General features: G+C 34.4%; 1 long non-coding RNA gene across 1 annotated transcript in view; it reads left to right on the plus strand.

Annotated features, from left to right (window-relative positions):
- Positions 1 to 2,318: 2,318 nt before the first annotated feature.
- Positions 2,319 to 6,218, plus strand: part of LOC105116659 (uncharacterized) — an 18,885-nt gene continuing 14,985 nt past the window's right edge. The window contains exon 1 of the long non-coding RNA XR_840569.1: positions 2,319 to 2,330. This is a non-coding gene — a long non-coding RNA (uncharacterized LOC105116659). The remainder of the gene's footprint in view (positions 2,331 to 6,218) is intronic.

The following is a 6,218-nucleotide window of genomic DNA, read 5'->3' on the forward strand; positions in this document are numbered from 1 at the left end:
GTAGTAGTAGTAGTAGTAGTAGTAGTAGTAGTAGTAGTAGTAGTAGTAGTAGTAGTAGTAGTAGTAGTAATAATAATAATAATAAAGAAAGAGAAGAAGAAGAAGATGATGAGAACTTTGAGATGGAATATTAATGTAACGATTAAACAATGATAATAACAAATGTCAAGGTTAGAGGTTCCACTAATGGTATATCAAACAAGTATAGTATAAACTCTTATTATTGAATTGGAAACCACACACAAAGGAGGTTCCAATCAGATTATATATTGTTAACATGATTACATTAGTCATCTTATTCAATTAATGCTAATACTTGTAAATCTCGTCAAGCATTCATGATTATAACTTATGTTAACAACAAATCAAGTTCCTTTCATAGCTCAGGTGTCGGTTATACCATACATTATGGGCTATGAAAGTGCCAAGCATTTGTTGTACCAAGTGTTATACAACATAAATCAAGATTAGTCATTTAACAAGCAAAGTATTAAAGAGTGAACAAGATAGCAAATATAAAACATGTTAGTATCAAACATTAAAGTCCATATTAAGTTTACATTATACTTATTCTTACACCATTAGTGTAACCTTTTCACCTTGACATAATTAACTTAGCTAGACATAATGAAAGAAAGCAAAATAGATAAACAAAATAAGAACATAAAAGTTAACTAAGTAAAGGAAAGGAAATGAAAGGCATAAACTTAATATTAATGAAAACAAAGCATAAAAAATACAAAGAGAGAAAGGAAGAGCATGATCTTGATCTGAACACCAAGATGCCTAAATGCATGGCAAATGCCTCCTTTTATAGGCCAAAAATGGGAACTATTGATTTGATGACTAATTGATAAGTGGGTGACCAACTTTTGACTTGGTGACAATCCTTATCTTCTCTTGTCTGCCCAAAACGTCATTGATAACGTCAAAATTGGAGCCAGTTGCAAACATGAAAGTTGTAGGCAATTGTCTCAGCTTTCTTGTGTAAAAACTTCAGCTCATTTGGACTTCTAGAACTCCAGATATGGCCAAAATACCGAACAGTGCTCGGGCTGGAAGACAGATTCGGGCTTCTTTGTTGTTGCTACTATTTGGACTTGATAATGGCCTTTTTAGATCTTGGGCTCCATATGAAAGTTGTAGGCCTATGTCTTACCTTTCCATCCATATAAATTGGACCTAAATCTGAGATCTGTAGCTCCAGATATGACCCAATTACCGAACAGTGTTCCGATTTGGATTGCACCGACATCTCTTTTCTAAGTTTGGCCATCTCTTTATCCTTCCAATTTAAGTTCTTAAAGTCATCAATCAATCCTTTCATTTATGTGATAGGCCTGAATTTAAAATGAATATTTACCCAAATTAAAGGTATCTTATATTATTAGATATATTATTATAAAACATGTTTTGGTTAAGGAGTTATTAATACTTTAAGTGCAAAATGATGATATAAAACCATGATAAAAATGCACTTTTAAGTACTAATCACACCCCCCAACCAGCTTATTACTAGTCCCTAGTAATCAAAGCGTAAAATAGAAAAACAATTTGCAAATTTCACAAAGCAAGGTATTCATCATTTAACTTCCATTAATCTATCCAGATAAACAAACTCTCATTAAATTTATATAGCTGCTCAATACCTCTTAACAACATATTAATAAACCTTTCTTTTGTGTTCAATGTATCAACACATAATTATGGGGCTTTTCTTGGAATAAAACAAAATTTTTGTTCTAATGTTTAAGGTTAACTTTTAAGTTCTTAATGTCTTTTTTTTTTAAATATATATACATATAATTTAAAAACATCATGCATCTTTAACCCATGTAACGTACTTTCAGCTAATGACTCCCAGACCAGTTGGTCTTCGGGCATTAGGTGTTGAGACACCCCTACGAGCTTAGTAACTCGGGTCGCAGATACTGATATGTAGATAGTGCAATGTTTGATTTCCTTAAGCTTTTCTCCTCAACCCATGTAACAAACGTTGGGCCAATAGCTCCCAAGTCAGTTGACTGTAGGGTATTAGGTGTTAAAACACCCCTTCAGGCTTAATTGCTTAGGTTTAAGAATCATTTTTTCTTTTTTCTTTTTTTTTCTTTTTTTTCATGTTTTTTTTCTTAATTATATACAATCCCTTTCCCTTAGTTGTTACCTTTAACAAAAGAACATAAATAATGTAATAATCCAATATGCAACCCACAATCATATGTTAAAGTGTGTGTGTGTAAATTAAGGTTTAAGAATACATGTTAAATAAGTATGCGAGCAGAATTAAGTGATAACAATGCGAGAGTTTGTAAATCTGAATATTTCAGGAAGTATTATAATAGACCTTGTTAAGAATGGTTACTAAGATGCGACTCAAGAGTCACTTTAACAAAAGAGCTCCTTTACTCTACCATCCTAGTAACAACAATTATGCGCATGCTTTATGAAATGAAAAACAATTTTTTTTTTTATCAACTACTACCCTCTCCCCCCAACCAAAACGAGACATTATCCTCAATGTTTTAAGGTAGAAAGATAGAGTATAGAAGATATCACCTGAAATAACGAACACCAACAAACCTGAAACACACTAAAACAAAAATAAGATATAACAAAACACAATAATAAAACCAAAAGACACAAAAATTCACAAATGAAGGCTCAAATCCAATCTAAGCTTTTTACGGCTTTCCTTAGATGACCAATTTGTGCGACTCATGGAAGGATCAATCACAGGAATGAAAGATTGTAGTTGGTCAATCAATTGTTCAACAGTAGCAGCAGAGATTATGATTTGTCGTGCAGAAGATGTTAGAAATTCCTGTTCCACAACATGATCAAGAAAAGACAACAATTTATCATAATAACCATTAACATTTAACAAACCTATAGGTTTATGGTGAATGTGCAGTTGAGCCCAAGAGGAAATATGAAAGATCTCTTCCAATGTGCCGAGACCACCTGGTAAAGCAATGAAGGCATCAGCATGGTTAAACATTGCATTCATTCAATCTGACATTGTGGAGACCTGAAGTTCCTCTACAATTGTTTTTCCAATGATGTCCCCTTGTGCCAAAGTTTCAGGGATGACCCCCAAAACTTGACTACCTCCTAAAAATGCAGCTATTGACACACCTCCCATTAACCCAAGATTGCCTCCCCCATACACTAAATGAATCTTTCTCTCAGTTAGCACCTGGCCAAGATGATTTGCTGATTCTAAAAACTCCTTTTCTTTCCCAGGACTAGATCCACCGAAAACACAAATATTTCTTATTTGATGACCTGAGGAACTTGCCATTTCTACACACTTTTGTATTTGTTGAATGTATGGGTTGAGTAGAAATAAAAGGAAGGAAGAGAGGGTTTTATAGATGAGAAATGAGAAAGGCAATCATATTACCTATATGTAGGCCAGCTGGAGTCTCACACTCTCTCTCTCTCTTTTTATTTATTTATTTATTTACTTTTTGAAAAAGCATGTGTATGTACAGGTAGTTGTGATTGTGGCTCACATCTTCCCTTGGTTTTACGTTCAAGAACGGCTTAAACGCCCTCTATGGGTCGGGGATAGGCTTCCCATCCAATTTTCTTAAAAACTGGCAAACAGGGTCTTTTTTAATCAGATTCCCAAGACTAAGTCGATCATGTTCTTTATGAAATAGTGGCCATAAATCATGAATTGCATGATGCACATCTCCACTATGATGAGACTTAACAGTCAATAGAAGATTATCTAAAGACTCTCTGTGTTTTGAAATAAATCCCACATTTTGACAATTTTCACAATTTTTGCAGAATGCATGTGACTCCTTGACTATGGTGGGCCAGTAAAATCCACTTTGTAAGATTTCTACAGTTCTCTTTTTTGACGAGAAATGATCCCCACGTGCCTTAGAGAGACAAAATTTAATGAAATTACTTACCTCATTATCGGGAAAGCATCTTTGAAATATTTGATCAGGAAGATAATTGAATAAGTAAAGGTCATCCCAATAAAAGTTTTGCACGTTGCTCAAAAATTTTCTTTTGTCTTCGGTACTCCAGTGAGCTGGCAAAAATCCTGAAGCAAGAAAATTGATATTTTTAGCAAACCAAGGCATTGAACTAAGAGAAAGTAGAGATTCATCAGGAAAAGAATAATTGATTGGTGTGATGTCGGGTGTAGAATCTATTGTCACTTTTGATAAAAGATCCGCATCAACACTTTTGGTGCCTTTTTCATCATTGATGTCTTCCTGATTGGTCATGGCATGAGAAAATGGAAGTGCTGGCAGGGAATCAGTCTTTTCCTTGCAATATTCAGATTCAACCCCTTCCTTACCATTAGAGATTGACTCATCATCTTTCTCACAAGGTTCAAGAGTGGGTTTTTTAATAACCTTACCACTGCGAAGAGTGATGACTGATTTGACTTGATCCATGTGTTGACTTCCAGAACTACTTTCATTTGCATTGTATTGCCCCTTGGGATTTTGCTGTGGTTGAGATGGAAACTTACCTTTCTCTTGAAAATTGAGAGCAGATATGAATTTTGCAAGAGTATCTTTAAAATCTGTTATGCTTTGAGCAAGTTGAGTGTTGATTGTCTCTTGCTTTTCACTGAATGCATACAAAGTTTCCTCAAAATTTCTTGTAGGAGGTGGAGCATAAGGAGGTACATATCCATGATAATTTTGGAAATTATGATGTGCTTGAAACTGTGGTTGTGAAGTTTTTGCATTGTCACTCTTCCAACTGAAATTTTGGTGATTTCTCCAACCAGGGTTGTATGTTTGCAAATATGGGTTATGATTGGGCCTTTCAAAATTGTTTAAAGCATGGGCTTGTTCATGGAGACATTCGTTAAAAGAAGGCAAGGTTGGACAGTTACTAGTTGAGTGTTCATTTGTTTCACATATTTGACAGACAATGTTTTCAATAGATTTAAATTGACCACTCTTTTTCAATTCTAGTGCCTCGACTTTTCTAGCTAAAGATGCAAACTTAACTTGGAGGTCATGATCTTCCCTAAGGTTGTACATACCTCTACTAGATGTATGAGGTTGAGTTTTACTCGTTGCCTCATAAGTACCCGCGGTGTCCTAATTTTGAGCATTTTCAGCTAACAAGTCTAAGTACTCCATTGCTTCATCAGGGTCTTGATCTTCAAAAGTTCCATTGCACATCAATTCAACCATTTGCCTATCTCTAGGTGTTAACCCTTCATAAAAATGTGAAACCAATCTCCATGTTTCAAAACCATGATGAGGGCAAGTACTAAGCAAGTCTCGATACCTATCCCAACATCGATAAAATGTTTCTCCTGGTTTTTGAGTGAAAGTAGTGATTTGTCTTTTGAAAGAGTTTGTTCTATGAGATGGGAAAAACTTCTTCAAAAACTGTTGTTGCATTTCATCCCAAGCACGAATGGATCCTGGTCTTAAATTTTGTAGCCATGTTTTAGCTTTATCTTTTAATGAAAAAGGAAAAAGCTTTAATCTGATGGTGTTCATGCTACAATTTAAATTATTATATGTGTTGCAGACCTCCTCAAATTCCCTTAAATGCAAGTATGGATTTTCCAATTCTAAACCATGAAAAGAAGGTAAAAGTTGAATAATACCTGGTTTAAAATTAAAATGAGATGCATCAGGAGGAAAAACTATGCATGATGGTGCACTTGTTCTTGTGGGATTCATGTGGTCTCTAAGTGTTCTAGCACGGTTATTCTCATTATTCTCATTATGAAGTGATTGATTATCTTCTTCGGCCATATTTTCTGAAAATGATGAGGATACCCTACAAAGTCTACCACTTGATGTACGTGACCACACTCTCATGCACGTGTAGGAATAAAATAAAAAAAAAGAAGAAGAAAGCAAAAGAAGGAGGAAGAAAACAAAATAAAAAGAAACAAAAGAAAAGAAACAAAGTTATATACAAGAAAAGTGAAAAGAGAAAATAAAATAAATACTATAATTTATACAAGAACTTACCTCCCCGGCAACGGCGCCAAAAACTTGACACGACGAAAAGATTGATGTCTTCTCCCAAGTGCAGGAGTGTCGAAGTAATAAATAACCCGGCAAGACCGGGGTCGAACCACAGGGAGGTTAATTGTACAAATTATAAACAACAATTATAAAACAACAATAACAACAACAACAATAGTAATAATAATAATAATAATAATAATAATAATAATAATAGTAGTAGTAGTAGTAGTAGTAGTAGTA

This window comes from Populus euphratica, unplaced genomic scaffold (genome assembly GCF_000495115.2).
Source record: "Populus euphratica unplaced genomic scaffold, PopEup_1.0 scaffold1005.1, whole genome shotgun sequence".
In the NCBI taxonomy this organism is placed as follows: domain Eukaryota; kingdom Viridiplantae; phylum Streptophyta; class Magnoliopsida; order Malpighiales; family Salicaceae; genus Populus; species Populus euphratica.